Source organism: Heterodontus francisci, chromosome 6, assembly GCF_036365525.1.
Source record: "Heterodontus francisci isolate sHetFra1 chromosome 6, sHetFra1.hap1, whole genome shotgun sequence".
Taxonomy (NCBI): domain Eukaryota; kingdom Metazoa; phylum Chordata; class Chondrichthyes; order Heterodontiformes; family Heterodontidae; genus Heterodontus; species Heterodontus francisci.
Genome location: NC_090376.1, coordinates 20,385,603 through 20,404,053, shown reverse-complemented (window position 1 = coordinate 20,404,053; position 18,451 = coordinate 20,385,603). Strand labels below are relative to the sequence as shown.

The 18,451-nt window shown below is 43.8% G+C and overlaps 1 protein-coding gene and 1 long non-coding RNA gene across 6 annotated transcripts in view; one reads left to right on the top strand and one right to left on the bottom strand.

The window, feature by feature from the left end:
- Nucleotides 1–11,545, bottom strand: part of cyfip1 (cytoplasmic FMR1 interacting protein 1) — a 247,007-nt gene extending 235,462 nt beyond the window's left edge. For 3 of the 4 annotated variants that reach the window (XM_068033255.1, XM_068033252.1, XM_068033256.1), the window contains exon 1: nt 11,267–11,545. The gene's annotated coding sequence lies outside the window, so the exon portion shown is untranslated. The remainder of the gene's footprint in view (nt 1–11,266) is intronic. The other variant, XM_068033254.1, reaches the window with a different exon arrangement.
- A 4,563-nt stretch (nt 11,546–16,108) lies between these two features.
- The window catches only part of LOC137371172 (uncharacterized), a 38,683-nt gene continuing 36,340 nt past the window's right edge, over nt 16,109–18,451 (top strand). For both annotated transcript variants that reach the window (XR_010975190.1, XR_010975191.1), the window contains exons 1-2: nt 16,109–16,290; nt 17,082–17,159. This is a non-coding gene — a long non-coding RNA (uncharacterized lncRNA). The remainder of the gene's footprint in view (nt 16,291–17,081; nt 17,160–18,451) is intronic.

The following is an 18,451-nucleotide window of genomic DNA, read 5'->3' as shown; positions in this document are numbered from 1 at the left end:
CTAAATTGTGGCGAGTCGAAGAGACTTAGTAGTTGGCAGGAAAAAAGACAGAGGCGCAAGGGGAGAGCCAACTGTGCAACAGCCCCAACAAACAAATTTCTCTGCAGCACCTGTGGAAGAGCCTGTCACTCCAGAATTGGCCTTTATAGCCACTCCAGGCGCTGCTTCACAAACCACTGACCACCTCCAGGCGCGTATCCATTGTCTCTCGAGATAAGGAGGCCCAAAAGAAAAGAAAGATAATTATTTAATTCCCTTTTGAAAGCCATGACAGAATCTGCCACAACCACATTCTCAGGCAGTGTACTCCAGATCCTAACCACTCACTGAATAAAACAAGTTTTTCTTCATGGTGCCTCTTTTTTTTCCCCAATCACCTTAAATAAGTGTCCTCTGGTTCTCAACCCTTCCGCCAATGGAAACAGCTCCTCTCTATCTAGTCTGTCCCAGTGCCTCATGATTTTGAGCATCTCTATTAAATGTACTCTCAGCCTTCTCTTCAAAGAAAATAGCCTCAGCTTCGCCAATCTATCCTCTTAACTTAAGGCTCTCATCCCCAAACCATTCTAATAAATCTTTCTGCAGCCTCTTCAACGCTTTCACATCCTTCCTATAGTATGGTGCCCAGAATTGGACACAATGCTCCAGTACTTGTAGGGGTCCAAATACAGATCTCAATAAAAGCTAGTGGTCAGCTACAAAAATTAATTAAAAAAATTAATGAAATGTTGACTTTAGTCTCAAGAGGGCTGTAAGACAAAGGGGTGGAAATGATACAACTGGACAGATACCCCATCTGAAGTACTGTATTCAGTTCCGGGCACCCCAAACTTCAGGAAGGATATATTGCCTTGAAGGGGGGTGCAGTGCAGATTCAGCTGAATGATAAGGAAGTTAAATTACAAGGACAGATTGCCTAGACTGGGTTTGTATTCCCTTGAATATTGAAGATTAGGGATGATCTAATTGAGGTGTTCCCAGACTTGGAACCATGTCACCGTTCCTTCACTGTTGCAGGGTCATATTCCTGGAACTCCCTTCCTAACATCACAGTGAGTGTCCCTACCTCACATGGACTGCAGCAGTTCAAGAGGGCAGCTCACCACCACCTTCTCAAGGGCAATTAGGGATGGGTAATAAATGCTGACCTAGCCAGCGACGCCCACATCCCATGAATGAATAAAAATATATGAATAAAGGATTTGATCGTTTCTACCCTACCTACCCTATTTCCGCTGGTGAGAACCCAGAACAAGGGGGAATAACCGAAAAATTAGAGCTAGGCATTCAGGCAAGACGTCAAAAAACACTTCTTTACACAAAGACAAGTGGAAATATGGAACTCTCCCCTAAAGTTTTGAGGCTAGGTCAATTGAAAAATTCAAGACTGAGTGCGATAGAGTTATGTTGAGTAAGGGTAGAAGAAAATATAGATCAGACCATTCCATTCAATCATGTAAAATAGGCTTGAGGGTCCTATGAAGAGGGAAAAAATGAAGGAAAAATATTTCTCCCCTACCCACCAAAACAACATGCAATACCAGGATATGCTATACTACAACACTATACATGCATTTACAAGACTTCTAGTCTAGCAGGCAGTGACAGAATCTTATTTATACAGATATCACATTCAGCAAGCAACATAATGAGAAGTACAGCCTGTCCAGTTACTCGAGATTCTTGGGCTCCTCTTGTTCCCATAGCAAAGTGCATTTTAGAGTTACTTACAGTCTTAATGGAACTGAAACAGTAAGGGCAGCTCCCTTTCATATTGCAAGCATTGAAAATATATCTACACTTTAAATAATTCCTTCAACTGACATCAGTTGGTGGTTTATTAAAATGACTTCCAGGAACACACATTGGTTGATTATCGGTGCAGTTCTTTTTTAAAAGAACACTTCTTATAAGTAATGCAAGGTCTTTTTTGATGTTAAAACAAAAACTGACACCCCGGAAAATCTGAAATAAAGGTAGTGCAGGAGATATAAACAGTACTATCAACTTCAAAAATAAGAAATGACACTGATGGATCTGTGTATTTCTAGAACTTTGATTTGGGCAGTCCACTTCCCATGATTTATCTATGCCAGTGTTTGCTATTGACAGCATGAGGTTCCTCCTTTTATTGAAATTAAGTGCGGTTAGTTTGAATTTCCAAACAACAGTTATTTCTCCCCAACACGCCTCAATATCATCCATGGATCAATTTCAGAATGAGGTACTCCTGGATGGTCAATATAACTTTAACAAGTGCCGAGTTGATTCAACATCCAAAAAGGCTGCAAACAATCTCAGGATTGGGGAACTGCCCAAGAGGTGGCACTCGACAATTCACAGTGGACTGAGGAAAAGTCACAAACAGTAACATATTGAATCACAGCTGCTTATATTTCAAATAAAACAGTGGTAATACAGTGATCCAATAGGGCTATTACACTAAAAGTACAAGTTGGGGATCTGTGATTTACAGAAAATCAACTACAAGTGGTAAACATTATGTAACATACAAATGTTGTAATATCCTGCAGCAAAATGTCTGATTAATTTTTCTGTTAACCACTGGTCCCCATCAGATATTTTTTATACAACAGATATGCACAATAAAAATAAAGATGTTTAAAAATTAAGCTGTCCTTTTCAAACAAGGTTATTGTGTCTTGTAGGATTAGAATAGATAGGTGCTTGATGACTGGCACAGACACGATGGGCCGAAGGGCCTGTTTCTGTGCTGTATGACTATGACTATCTAGCTGCAGAATGATGCATACAATAAGACCACATTCAAGGCATGCATGATGCAAAACATATTCAACATTTAGGTTCACTGATTCTAGCACTAATTCATGACTCATGGCCCTCCTGCCTTGGGCGCTATGGCGTTGGAAGGATGAATGAGAACGGGCAGAGACTGCTTGAGTTGTGTACCTATCATAACCTCTGCATCACCAACTCGTTCTTTCACACTAAACCCTGTCACCAGGTTTCATGGAGGCACCCAAGATCACGTCGTTGGCACCAGCTAGACCTCATTGTCACAAGGCGAGCCGCCTTAAACAGTGTTCAAATCACACGCAGCTTCCACAGTGCGGACTGCGACACCGACCACTCCCTGGTGTGCAGCAAGGTTAGACTCAGACCAAAGAAGTTGCATCATTCCAAGCAGAAGGGCCACCCGCGCATCAACACGAGCAGAATTTCTCACCCACAGCTGTTACAAAAATTTCTAAATTCACTTGTAACAGCCCTTCAAAACACTCCCACAGGGGATGCTGAGACCAAGTGGGCCCACATCAGAGACGCCATCTATGAGTCAGCTTTGACCACCTACGGCAAAAGTGCGAAGAGAAATGCAGACTGGTTTCAATCTCATAATGAAGAGCTGGAACCTGTCATAGCCGCTAAGCGCATTGCACTTTTGAACTACAAGAAAGCCCCCAGCGATTTAACATCCGCAGCACTTAAAGCAGCCAGAAGTACTGCACAAAGAACAGCTAGGCGTTGCGCAAACGACTACTGGCAACACCTATGCAGCCATATTCAGCTGGCCTCAGACACCGGAAACATCAGAGGAATGTATGATGGCATGAAGAGAGCTCTTGGGCCAACCATCAAGAAGATCACCCCCCTCAAATCTAAATCGGGGGACATAATCACTGACCAACGCAAACAGATGGACCGCTGGGTTGAGCACTACCTAGAACTGTACTCCAGGGAGAATGCTGTCACTGAGACTGCCCTCAATGCAGCCCAGCCTCTACCAGTCATGGATGAGCTGGACATACAGCCAACCAAATCGGAACTCAGTGATGCCATTGATTCCCTAGCCAGCGGAAAAGCCCCTGGGAAGGACAGCATTACCCCTGAAATAATCAAGAGTGCCAAGCCTGCTATACTCTCAGCACTACATGAACTGCTATGCCTGTGCTAGGACGAGGGAGCAGTACCCCAGGACATGCGCGATGCCAACATCATCACCCTCTATAAAAACAAAGGTGACCGCGGTGACTGCAACAACTACCGTGGAATCTCCCTGCTCAGCATAGTGGGGAAAGTCTTTGCTCGAGTCGCTCTGAACAGGCTCCAGAAGCTGGCCGAGCGCGTCTACCCTGAGGCACAGTGTGGCTTTCGTGCAGAGAGATCGACTATTGACATGCTGTTCTCCCTTCGTCAGATACAGGAGAAATGCCGTGAACAACAGATGCCCCTCTACATTGCTTTCATTGATCTCACCAAAGCCTTTGACCTCGTCAGCAGACGTGGTCTCTTCAGACTACTAGAAAAGATCGGATGTCCACCAAAGCTACTAAGTATCATCACCTCATTCCATGACAATATGAAAGGCACAATTCAACATGGTGGCTCCTCATCAGAGCCCTTTCCTATCCTGAGTGGTGTGAAACAGGGCTGTGTTCTCGCACCCACACTTTTTGGGATTTTCTTCTCCCTGCTGCTTTCACATGCGTTCAAATCCTCTGAAGAAGGAATTTTCCTCCACACAAGATCAGGGGGCAGGTTGTTCAACCTTGCCCGTCTAAGAGCGAAGTCCAAAGTACGGAAAGTCCTCATCAGAGAACTCCTCTTTGCTGACGATGCTGCTTTAACATCTCACACTGAAGAATGCCTGCAGAGTCTCATCGACAGGTTTGCGTCTGCCTGCAATGAATTTGGCCTAACCATCAGCCTCAAGAAAACGAACATCATGGGGCAGGATGTCAGAAATGCTCCATCCATCAATATTGGCGACCACGCTCTGGAAGTGGTTCAAGAGTTCACCTACCTAGGCTCAACTATCACCAGTAACCTGTCTCTCGATGCAGAAATCAACAAGCGCATGGGTAAGGCTTCCACTGCTATGTTCAGACTGGCCAAGAGAGTGTGGGAAAATGGCGCACTGACACGGAACACAAAAGTCCGAGTGTATCAGGCCTGTGTCCTCAGTACCTTGCTCTACGGCAGCGAGGCCTGGACAACGTATGCCAGCCAAGAGCGACGTCTCAATTCATTCCATCTTCGCTGCCTTCGGAGAATACTTGGCATCAGGTGGCAGGACTATATCTCCAACACAGAAGTCCTTGAAGCGGCCAACATCCCCAGCTTATACACACTACTGAGTCAGCGGCGCTTGAGATGGCTTGGCCATGTGAGCCGCATGGAAGATGGCAGGATCCCCAAAGACACATTGTACAGCGAGCTCGCCACTGGTATCAGACCCACTGGCCGTCCATGTCTCCGTTATAAAGACGTCTGCAAACGCGACATGAAATCGTGTGACATTGATCACAAGTCGTGGGAGTCAGTTGCCAGCATTCGCCAGAGCTGGCGGGCAGCCATAAAGACAGGGCTAAATTGTGGCGAGTCGAAGAGACTTAGTAGTTGGCAGGAAAAAAGACAGAGGCGCAAGGGGAGAGCCAACTGTGCAACAGCCCCAACAAACAAATTTCTCTGCAGCACCTGTGGAAGAGCCTGTCACTCCAGAATTGGCCTTTATAGCCACTCCAGGCGCTGCTTCACAAACCACTGACCACCTCCAGGCGCGTATCCATTGTCTCTCGAGATAAGGAGGCCCAAAAGAAAAAAAAGAAAAAAAAGAAAAAGATTCTAGCACTAATTCAAACTATTTTGCAGTTAGCACAATAGCATTCTTATATTGTAGGTAGTGATTTGAGATCCATACCTGTTTTGAAAAATGCAGAGCCAACAAGTTGCTGATCCCACACCACCAACTAGTCAGATAAATAACGCTCTGCAGCATCCAAGTGCTGGTTAAATGTTTGTTATAACAGGAAAAAATGGTAGTTGATAGCCAGATAGATAAAAGTCACTGACATTTTCATCAGTTAATCTAGCTTCTTCCATCATAAGTTTAGTGACTAGACTTCCAAAGTACTGCACTGGCTGTACAGTTCTTTGTGACAGCCTAAGGTCGTGAAAGATGTTATTTACATAAAAGTTCTTTCTTTCCCATGAGGCAATCATTTCAGAACATGGTTACACTCCAATGCAAGTTTTTTGCATTATAAGACAGTGTTTACACATAAACATTGAAAAAGTGAGGGAAAAAGATCCTCACTGAGATCAGCATTAAGTTAAAAGATTAATTTTAAATGATTATAGGCATGGTGTCTCAAATCACTTCACATACAGTGGATTACTTTTTAAGTGCAGTGACTTATGTAGGCAAACACAGCAGCCAATTGTTGCACACAGCAATGAGAATGATCAATCCCTTTTCTTTTTCTGGTGTTGGCGGAGGAAGGAACATTGACCAGGACACTGGGAGAACCCCACACACCTTTGAGTGGTATCAAAGGATGTTTAATCACGAAAAAAAATGACAAGTCTTCACATTAGCATTGCATATAAAAACCACCACTTCCAACAATGCAGTAGTCCTCTCAGCACAACACTGGAGCATCAGCCTAATTTGTGCACTCAAGTCCTGAAGTAGGAGCCAGTGACTGAACTTCAAAAGCAATTTGTTGATTGTAAAGAACTTTACACTGTCCCAACAATGTAATAAGGCACTATATCCGCTTTTATTTCCCATATAAAGAAAGTTGGCAAGGGATAAAAGTTGAAAATGCTACATTCATCAGTGGTCTCATATCATTTGCTAAAATGCAACATACTAGCAGTTAGGAAACTTCACTCGCAAATTATCATGCAGTTTGATTGTGGTTAACACCAAATTAGCACTGTATTGATGCAAATGTTAAAAGTTAAAATGCTGGAAATACACAGGTCAGGCAGCATCTGTGGAAAAAGAAACAGAGCTAGCATTTCAGATAACATTTCATTAGAGCTGAAAAATGTCAGAGATAACCAACTTCTAACCAAGTACAGAGCCAGGAGAACGGAGGCAAGGAAATAACAAAAAGGCACGGTCAGGATCCGCTTGAGGGCAGGAGTGAAAACTGACAAAAGTGATGACAGTGATAATGAAACAAGTACAGAAACTAAAGACAGGTCAGAGGAGATGTAAATCGTTACAGCAGATAGCAGAGGGGGAGGGAAGCACTGAAAATCTGGCATTGTGGAGAAGGCTGCCAAGACCCCAAAATATGAAGACCATTGGGACCCAGAAGCACAGTCTGGATGCTGCATGGAAACATTCTATTTCTGTATTTGAGATGTCCAGCATCCACAGTATTTTGCTTTTGTTTCAGAACTTTTAAATATATGTCTCATAAATAAATATTTCAGTAGGAGTGGGGTAGCAAAGAGTATTTCAATTATTTTAAAATCCCTTAACAGTTTGTCGTAGTATAAATGAATGCAGGACTCTGTACTTACTTTTACAGATTATAATAGTTTATCCTCACTTAGATTAACATTCCAGCTTTAGTTTTGTAATACTTCAATTTGATAAGTGCACCAGTATGTTACACTAACTTTTTTTTTAAAGATCCAGACCTATACCAAATAGTGACAAAAATTAGGCTCCTTTTGTCTATTTTCTTTTTAAAACCTGTTTGATAAACAAAAACATTTTATGGTTGTTACCATATCCCAAGTGCAGTACAATCATTTGATTGAATGACTAGCTATTTTCAGCTTCATGCCACATTAGGCTTTCTATAATCATTTGTTTAGTAAAAAAAAAAATCAGTCTACTTGCAATATTTGTACACAAACTCATTTCATCATCATTTGCCTGTCTACTGAAGTAAAATCAAAACCTCCCTTGGGGTACAATTTGTGATATGCAGTTTATTGTTGTACCAAGTTCTTTAACGGAAATAGGTGCATATTTTACAGGTGTAGTGGGATCCATCATCCCAGAATCTGGACTCCATAACAGCACTTTGTACATAGAAAAGTGAAAGACTTTCCCTCCATCATAAGGTCAGAAGTGGGGATGTTCACTGATGATTGCACATTTTCAGCACCATTCGCGACTCCTCAGATACTGAAGCATTCTGTGTCCATATTCATCAAGACCTGAATTACATTCAGGCTTGTGCTGCTAAGTTGCAAGTGCCATTCATGTCACACAAGTGCCAGGCAATGACCATCTCCAACAAGAGAGAATCCAACCATCTGCCCGACATTCAATGGCATTACCATCACTGAATTCCCCACTCTCAACATCCTGGGGATTACCATTGGCCAGAAATGGAACTGAACCAACCATATAAGTACTGTAGCTACAAGAGGAGGTCAGAGACTGAGAATTCTGTGGTGAGTAACTCACCTCCCGACTCCCCAAAGCCTGTCCACCATCTGCAAGGCACGTAAGGAATGTGATGGAATACTCTCTATATGCCTGGATAAGTGCAGCTCAAGAAGCTCGACACCATCTAGGACAAAGCAGTTCACTTGTTTGGCACCCCATCCACCACCTTTAACATTCACTCCCTCCACCACCAACGCACAGTGGCAGCAGTGTACCATCTACAAAATACACTGCAGCAACTCACCAAGGCTCCTTCAATAGCACCTTCCAAACCTGCAACCTCCACCACCAAGGGCAGCAGATGCACAGGAACACTACCATCTGCAAATTCCCCTTGAAGCCACACACAATCCTGACTTGGGAATATATTGCTGTTCCTTCACTGTCGTTGGGTCAAAATCCTGGAACTCCCTTCCTAGCAGCACTGTGGGTGTACTTAAACCACGTGGACTGCAACAGTTCAAGGCGGCAGCTCACCACCAACTTCTCAAGTGCAATTAGGGATAGGCAATAAATGCTGGCTAAGCCAGTGACGCCCACATCCCATGAAAAAATAAAAAAAAACTAGATGTGCCAACAAAAATCTTTTTTCCCCATATACTGATAAAGCTGATCTCCCCAAAGATTCCAATATTCAACCAGTAACTTGCGCTCTCGATAATGGCAACAACCCATAATATATACAACTAATTATCATAAACCTTACAAGTACTATAAGAAATAAATTAAAGGTCTTACTGTGATAGATTTTTAAAAAATAAAACTTGCATTTATATAGCGCCTTTCATGACCTCAGGACATTCCAAAATGCTTTACAGCCAATTAAGTACCTTTGAAGTCTAGTCACTGTTGTAATACAGGAAACAAGGCAGGCAATATGCACAGAGCAAGATCCCCAAAACAGCAATGTGATAATGACTAGATTTTTTGTGACTGTTGATTGAGGGACAAGTATTGGCCAGAACACTAAGGCTAACTCGCCTGCTCTTCTTCAAAATAATGCCATGGGGTCTTTTAAGTCCACTGGAAAGGGAAGACGAGGCCTCAGTTTAACACTTCATCCGAAAGACAGCACCTCATAATACAGCACTCCCTCAGTACTACACTGAAGTGTCAGCCTTTCATGTTCAAGTCATGGAGTGGGATTTGAACCCATAGCCTTCTGACTCAGAGGCAAGAGTGCTACCAACTGAGCCACAGCAGACACTACTTTTGAGAAAATGTAGTTATGTGTTTAAGACAGAACCAACATAGGAAACAGTTTCACCTACAAAGATTAGTATGACCCTTCACATCAGCCTTTGTGGGAACAATTTGCTACTTTATACACCAATACTCACGATTAAAGGCTCATCCCACTTAATCAAGTACCTTTCTCAATATTTAAAGAATGTTTAAGAACACCCTCAACATTTGGAATATCTTTAATTAAAACAAGATCACTGCAATTCCATATTTATTCACTATACGGTGAATAAATCTGGAATTTTAGTACATATTGCACAATTTAAATATAAGCAGAACTGAGCAACTGCCACGCTTCCAGGCTGCCATTCTAATTGTGTGCATGGTGAGGAACAACAGTTCCACAACACAACGTTTTTGTGTCAAGTAGCACGATACAAAGCGGCAAATATGAAATGTTAATTATCTCATCCATCAGTCTACTTCATCAATCGGCATTCTGGTTTAAGGGATCCACCATACAAAGTATTTAAATAATTACAATTAAAATGCAGTAAGGGAGTAGGCAAATTAGTCTGACTTTTTGTTGATATTTCCAAACATAAGTAGCAACTGGCTTACTTGAATTCTGATGAGAGGTCACAGACCTGAAACGTTAACTTGGCTTCTCTCTCCACAGATGCTGCCTGTCCTGCTTAGTAATTCCAGCACTTTGTTTTTATATAAGTAGTAACTTGCTTGACGGCCACTCCAATAAATCACCCATAAGTCACTCCATAGCTTAACTTCGCACCCCCACCCCGCTCCCCAAACTACCCCTCCACTGTAAAAGCTTAAAAACACATCTCTAAAATGCCAGCTCCAGAGCAGCTGGGCTGGGAAACAAAGACCACAAGATTATGAAATAGGTGGACTGAGAGGGGGTGGGTTTAAACTTCTGAAGAGTACTATCGTTTTAAAATAACTTCATTCAAAGTAAGGGAAACTCATCATAAAACCAGTCCGATTATAATTAAAAGCAGAAAATGCGGTCAGGATTAGAAAGATTAAATTTCAGATAGGACCCTTCATCAAATCTTCCATGAGTCAAAGGTCACACCACAACGTTAGGTCTTTTTGCTATACATTTCCACTTTTTAATTTCAGATCGCGGGCATGTCACTTGTCTTTTTATATCATAGACTGTTCTGAAAAACAAATACTGTAGCAATTTTAGACATTTAGAGCTTAACAGCGCCCAACTCTCAATTTTGTCCCTATTACCAGATCTGCCCCATTCGTGTAATTATATATCCGACTTGTTTCACTTCTTTCTCGAACAAATGTATTTTTGAATAACCCTAAAGAAGCATTTACAGATAACTAGATTTTAAAAAGTATCAGTAACCGGTGTAAGAAAAAAGTTCACAGAACAAACAATTGAGGGAACAGATGTTTTTTTAAAAAAGTTTGTGGAGCAATCAGCGATTTAAGACTCCAGACAGACTCCAATCCAGTTTCTGTAGGTGTGGCTGGGAACTGAAAACTGAAACTGGGAACCAACAGGGCCCCCCTTTTTTTTTACAAGTCCTGCAAATTAAGCTTGAGGGAGAAACACGCAGCCCCCCTTTTGAACATTAAAATAAACTCCAAGCGGAGGGGAAAAGATCAAAGAAGCTCGGCCTTTCCCAGCCTGGAGCCTAAATTCACAACCCAACCACCAATAAAAAAATCCAGCAGTCCTGGAAACAATAATCTCAGGGGAAGGAGGAGAAAACTCCCAAACAAGTACAAATACAACTAGAAATAAAACTTGTCGGGAAGCGATGCTGAGGGGGGAGGGGGGAGGCGTGAGGGGGGAGGGGGGAGGGGGGAGGCGGGAGGGGGGAGGGCAGAGTTTGTCCCAGTCCTCCTACTCACCCCTGATGGCCGTGAGGGCCCTTTTCCAACAGGAATCCTCCTCCCGGGACCGACTCTTTCCTTCAGCGGCGAAGCTGCTTCATGGGTCCCTTCATCTTTTATATCTACTTATATTATTATTACATTGTAAGCGTCTGTCCCTGCGGAGCCCGAGCTCGTTCTGATTTGAGGGGCGGGTGGGTATTTACAACACCGCAGATGTTTATCGGCCTTCCTGCCTGCCTCCGCCCCTGGTCGATGCCGAGGACCGACCACAGCCGCTGGAGACGGGGGGAGAGCGCGTGCGCGGCCAGCCGGCAGGCACGTCGGAGAGTGCGCGCCTGCGCGGCCGGCAGGTTGGGTCGGGACTGGAGCGCGCGTGCGCAGCCGGCCAGCTGTCGGGCGGAGCTGCCAATCAGAGCGAAAAACAAGTGCTGGAAATGCTTTGCAGGTCTGGCAGCCTCTGTGGAGAGAGAAGCAGAGTTAACGTTTCAGGTCAGTGACCCTTCATCAGAACTGGCAAATATTAGAAATGTGAAAGGTTTTAAGCAAGTAATGTTAGGGTGGGGCAAGAGATAACAAAGGGGAAGGTGAGGTAGGACAAGTGTGTTGCAAGACAAAGCATTCGTACAGATAGGGTGTTAACGGACTGCAAATTGAACAGCTACAAGTACAAACATGAAAAAAAGTGGGTAAGCAAACTGAACAAACTAAGATGAAATAAAATAAAACAAAAAAATATATAAAAAAAGAAAAAATAACTAAAAATAAAAGTAAAATGGGGGGCTCGTCATGCTCTGAAATTATTGAACTCAATGTTCAGTCCGACAGGCTGTAGTCTGCCTAATCAGCAAATGAGATGCTGTTCCTTGAGCTTGCGTTGATGTTCACTGGAACACTGCAGCAATCCCAGGACAGAGCTGTGAGCACGAGAGCTGGGGGGTGTGTTGAAATGGCAAGCAGCCAGAAGCTTGGAGTCATGCTTTCAGACTGAGCGGAGGTGTTCCACAAAGCAATCACCCAGTCTGCGTTTGGTCTCCCCAGTGTAGAGGAGACCACATTGTGAGCAGTGAATGCAATATACTACATTGAAATAGGTACAAGTAAATGGCTGCTTCACCTGAAAGGAGTGTTTGGGGCCTGGGATAGTGAGGAGACAGAAGGTAAATGGGCAGGTATTACACCTCCTGCGATTGCAGGGGAAGGTGCCGTGGGAGGGGACGAGGTGGTGGGGGTAATGGCGGAGTGGACCAGGGTGTCACGGAGGGAACAATCCCTACGGAATGCTGACGGGAAGGGAGAGAAAGATGCGTTTGGTAGTGGCATCACGCTGGAGGTGGCGGAGGATGATCCTTTGGATATGGAGGCTGATGGGGTGGAAAGTGAGGACAAGGGGAACCCTGTCGCGGTTCTGGGAGGGAGGGGAAGGGGTGAGAGTGGAGGTGCGGGAAATGGGCCGGACACGTTTGAGGGCCCTGTCAACCACAGTGGGGGGAATCCTCGGTTGAGGAAAAAGGAAGACATATCAGAAGTGCTGTCATGGAAGGTAGCATCATCAGAGCAGATGCGTCGGGGACGGAGAAACTGGGAGAATGGAATGGAGTCCTTACAGGAGGGAGGGTGTGAAGAAGTGTAGTCGAGGTAGCTGTGGGAGTCGGTGGGCTTATAATGGATATTAGTAGACAGCCTATCCCCAGAGATGGAGACAGAGAAGTTGTGGAAGGGAGGGGAAGTGTCAGAGATGGACCATGTAAAGGTGAGAGAAGGGTGTAAATTAGAAGCAAAGTTGATAAAGTTTTTCAGTTCGGGGCGGGAGCAGGAAACGGCACCGATACAGTACAGTTGTACTTGCGGCTGTTCAATTTTCAGTCCGTTAACACCCTATCTGTACTAATGCTTTGTCTTTCAACACACCATTAACATATTGTTTGCACCTACACCTTCTCCTTTGCTATCTCTTGCCCCACCCCCACTTTACTTGCTTAAAATCTTTCACATTTCTAATATTTGCCAGTTCTGAAGAAGGGTCACTGACCTGAAACGTTAACTCTGCTTCTCTCTCCACAGATGCTGTCAGACCTGCTGAGTATTTCCAGCATTTCTTGTTTTTATTTCAGATTTCCAGAATCTGCAGTATTTTGCTTTTATTCCAGTCGGAGCTGTTCACTGAGCACCCTGTCCTGATTGGAATGGCATTTCTCCCCCTTCCCCCACCCCTCCACATTCAACTGTTCAGATTTAACCTGTTCAATCAACCTGCTTCTTTCCATTTTTTTTTACAAAAGAGCTTTAGAGATGGTGCAGAATCCAGGAATGAGGGACTTCAGCTTGGTGAATAGAAGTTGGGGTTGTTCTTTGGAGAAGAGAAGCTTGAGTAGATTTGATCAGACAATGGTTACAGCACAGAATGAGGCCATTCAGTCCATTGAGTCCGAGCTGGCTTTCTGCAAGAGAAATCTACCTAGTCCCACTGCCCAGCCCTTTCCCCATAGCCCTGCAATTTATTTCCCTTTAGGTGCTTAACCAATTCCCTTTTGAAAGCCACAGTTGAATCTCCCTCCACCACACTTTCAGGCAGTGCATTCCAGATCATAACCACTTGTGTAAAAAAGATTTTTCTCTTGCAGCCTTTGCTTTGATTGCCAATCATTTTAAGTCTGTATCCTCTGGTTCGCAACCGTTCCGCCAATGGGAACAATTTCTCTCCATCTGCTGTATGTAGACCCCTCATGATTCTGAAAACCTTTATCATGAGGACATGAGGAAACACATTTTTACGCAGCAAGTGGTTAGGATCTGGAATGCACTGCCTGAGAGTGTGGTGGAGGCAGGTTAATCATGGCGTTCAAAAGCACTTGGAGGGAAAAAATTGTAGGGCTACAGTGTAAGGGCGGTGGAGTGGGACTAGCTAAATTGCTGTTGTAGAGAGCCAGCATGAGCCAAATGGCCTCCTGTGCTGTACCCATTATATGATCCTATTTTAAATGAGATGATCCACGTTTTTTCATTACACCTCTGCTCTTGTAAATCTTTTCCCACAATTTTGTTTCTACATTACAACAGCAATTACACTTCAAAACTACTCCATTGGCTGTAAAGCGCTCTGGGATGTTCTGAGGTCATGCCAGAGGCTTTCTTTCTAGGTGTTAACAGATATGGGGAAAAGATGAGTATATGGAGTTAGGTTGCAAATCAGCCATGATCACATTGAATGGCAGAACAAGTTCGAGGGGCTAAATGGCCTAATTGTGTTCCTATGTTTTCTTATTCATTCATGGGATGTGGGCATCGTTGGCCAGGCCAGCATTTATTGCCCATCCCTAATTGCCCTTGAGAAGGTGGTGGTGAGCTGCCTTCTTGAACTGCTGCAGTCCATTTGGGGTAGGTATACCAACAGTGCTGTTAGGAAGGGAGTTCCAGGATTTTGACCCAGCGACAGTGAAGGAACGGCGATATAGTTCCAAGTCAGGATGGTGTGTGGCTTGGAGGGGAACTTGCAGGTGGTGGTGTTCCCATGCTGCCCTTGTTCTTTTAGGTGGTAGAGGTCGCGGGTTTGGAAGGTGCTGTCTGAGGAGCCTAAGTGCGTTGTTGCTGTGCATCTTGTAGATGGTACACACTGCTGACACTGTGTGTCGGTGGTGGAGGGAGTGAATGCTTGTGGATGGGTGCCAATCAAGCAGGCTGCTTTGTCCAGGATGGTGTTGAGCTTCTTGAGTGTTGTTGGAGCTGCCCTCATCCAGCAAGTGAGAGTATTCCTTCTGACTTGTGCCTTGTAGATGGTGGACAGGCTTTGGGGAGTCAGGATATAAAAGTTCCCATTGCATTATTTTGAAGATGAATAAAGGGAGTTCTCCCTGATGTTCTGGCCGATATTTATCCCTCAATCAATATCACTAAAATAGACTTTCTAGCCATTACTACATTGCTGTTTGTGGGAGCTTGCTGTATGAAAATTGGCTGTCACGTTTCCTACATTGCAACAGTGACTACACTTCAAAAGTACTTCATTGCTTTGGGGCTTCCTTAGGTCATGAAAAATATATAAAAGCAAGTGCTTTCTTTGACTTGGCTTTCTCTTCATATAGAGCAGCCAACTGTTATCACATTTTTGTCAGGTCTTTCAAGTAAGTTTCATTCAAATCGTCATTTGGTAGTGCAGAACTTGAGTATTGCTGAAAACAGAGACATTTTGTCAAGGCTTTCCGTCTTGCATTCATCGGGACAATACATAAGAATACCAATGTAAGGGAAAGCAACAAATTTATACTGTATGAGAAGAAAGTGTTGATTGGTTGGCAAATGGACTCCGAAATGTAGAGGCGTTGCCATGGAGAATGCAGCAGTTTATGGTGACTGACAGTTAACTGCCAAGCTTTGTTTGAGATTTAAACCAGGTAGCTTGACTCTGATTGGTCAAGTCATTGCCCTGAGGAATGAACCAGCAAATGACTGTCATTTATTTTATTTAGCTGAAACAGGCTCAATGTGTGTACATCTTCTTTATGTCTGCAAAGAATAGGGCCCTGTGTATTAATATATGTAGCTTCCAGTATGCGCAAATGCACCACACTGCGAGCCCCACTGACAATCTTAAATTGGTTGTCAGCGTAATTCTTAGCACACTGAGGATTATTTAGCAAATGTTGTCTAATCAAGGAATCACATCTAATGTTTGACTCTGTTTTGAGTTTTGCAAGCACAGGATGGTTGGGTACAGTCTGTACCTTGCCTGTTGCAAACAGAGGAAGTGTCATGTTGTTTGATACGATCTGCCGGTCTTTGGCACGTATGGTCTATATACCCAGCATTGCACTGGCATTGAAATACATATTATCACATTACTGATTTATGTGATAGGCAAGACATATTTTTGGCTTAACGGCAGAATCCTGGTAGTGGCGAACATCACACATGTTACTACTACATAGTAGCAGCGTGAAACAGATAGCTTCATCTGTTGCTCAAATTTTTGGGACGGAGATCCAAAGTTGCGGGAGTTCCAGCAACTGGTCTGAATATCGCAGCGGGGCAGCCGTTGCGATCGTGTAAGTATTAATTCAGTAATTTGAATAGATTTAAATATTTTAATGAAGATCCTGTCGCCGAATGGCATGGGGCTCACCACAAGGCCTCCCCACTGCAGGTAAAATGGGGCAAGGCCTTCCCGGCGTCGAGGCCCGTGGTGGGCCTCTCCTGGAGATATTTTCCGGGCTCCCCTGCCACAACCCCTGAAGTCGGGGGCTGGTAAAATCCAGTCCATTCGTTCACCCTAGTTTATCCAGACTTGAGTTTTAATTTTTAAAGCTATTTTTAAGAAAATGTAGTTTAAAGATAAAATTATTAAATGAAACGATTTAAAAATTGTCCATCTTCATAAAATGCTTCAATCATATGTTAGCTTCTGGGAGGATTTGCCCCTAGATCCCATCAGGGATATTGTATCCTGAATTCTGAAAGCATGGGGAATCTGAGACCCTTGGCTATATATTTTGCTACATACCCACTAACAATTTGGTATCCAAAGTCCATTACTTAATACTCTCCTGATTCTACTTACCCAGATTTGTTTTTAAAACTGTCACCTTGTATTTTTTTTCAAAAGATGACAATTTTATAAGACTCATGTTGTGTAAATAAGTCATTTTGCATGTGACATTACCATAAAGTACTTAATTTTCTGAAGCTTCAAACATACTTGTTCATTGTTTTCTAGTTGAAAACCTGTAACTCCTATAAATAGAGTATGTTATTAGCCTCTAAATATGATAAAGATCTCACCTATGACTCATTTGTGTTTTTAAATATTCTCAACTTTTTCACTTCTTTGCCTTGGTAGCTCGTATAAGATGTTGAAGTATCAAGTTTACAGCTGCTGGATCCTTGATTGATTGCTGCTCTTACAACTGCTGATATGGTGAGCTAAAAAGAAAAAAAAAGACTTACATTCGTATCGTGCCTTTCATAACCTCAGGGTGTCCTATAACACTTTCTCGTTAGATAAAGCTCATTCGGTAAAGCGTCGGACACCTCGAGGGACTTCGTCAGGGACACGTGGAGACGAAGTCAAGTACATTTTTCCTTTTTGAAGTGTAGTCACTGTTGTAATGTAAAAAATGCAGCAGCTGACTTTCGCACAGCAAGCTCCCACAAACAGCTGTTTCCTTCTTCTTAGGCAGTCCCTCAGGATTGAGAAAGACTTGCTTCCACTTTGGTTCAATGGGTTCTGAGATGGCTAATATGTCCAATGCGTGACCTATAAACTCTGCCACATGAGGAGCAGGTGATACTTGAAGGGGCGAGTAGATGAGTAGTTTGGAGGTTCATGCGTTCCCTCCGATGCCTCGACCTCACCTCCGCATGTTCCCAACAAAGCCCCTCGAGGTGTATAATGCCTTCCTGAGTGAGCTTTCTCCATCTAGTACGGTCACGAGCCAGGGACTTCCACCAGTTGATGAGGATGTTTGATCTCTTCAGGGATGCTTTGAGGACATCTCTGAAGCGCTTCCGCTGTCCTCCTGGGAGTATCCTGCCGCGAGCAAGTTCTGAGTAGAACAACTGTTTCGGGAGTCTGGTGTCAGGCTTGTGAACAACATGGTCCCCAACGGAGCTAGCTTTGGGTGATTGGCGCCCGGCGTTGGGCAGGCCGTCTTGGGAGAGGACGCTGCTGTTAGATCACCTTTCTGGCTACAGATTTGGAGGATCTTATGAAGGCACCTCTGGTGGAACTTCTCCAGTGCTTTGAAGTGCCTGCTGTAGGTTGTCCAAGTCTCCGAAGCATATAGGAATGTAGGGATCACTGCTGCCCAGTAAACCATGATCTTAGTCTCGGGTTTGAAATCCTAACCTTCAAATACTCTCTTCCTCAGTAAGCCGAAGGCTGAGCTGGCACATTGGAGGCGATGATGAACCTTGCTGTCTATGTCTGCCTTCACCGAGAGGAGGCTCCCAAGATATGGAAAATGATCCACATTTTCTAGGTTCTCGCCATTGATCTTGATTGACAGAGGGAGATGATGTGCTTTAGGAGCTGGTTGGAAGAGGACCTTCGTTTTCTGAATGGTTTCCTCATATGCTTCAGAGAAGGAGTCAGTTTCAGAATGAGTGCACATGCTAGCATCACTTGCATACAGAAGCTCGAAGACTGAGGTTGGAGTGATTTTGGTTTTGGATTGAAAGCGGCATAGGTTGAACAGTTTCTCACCTGTT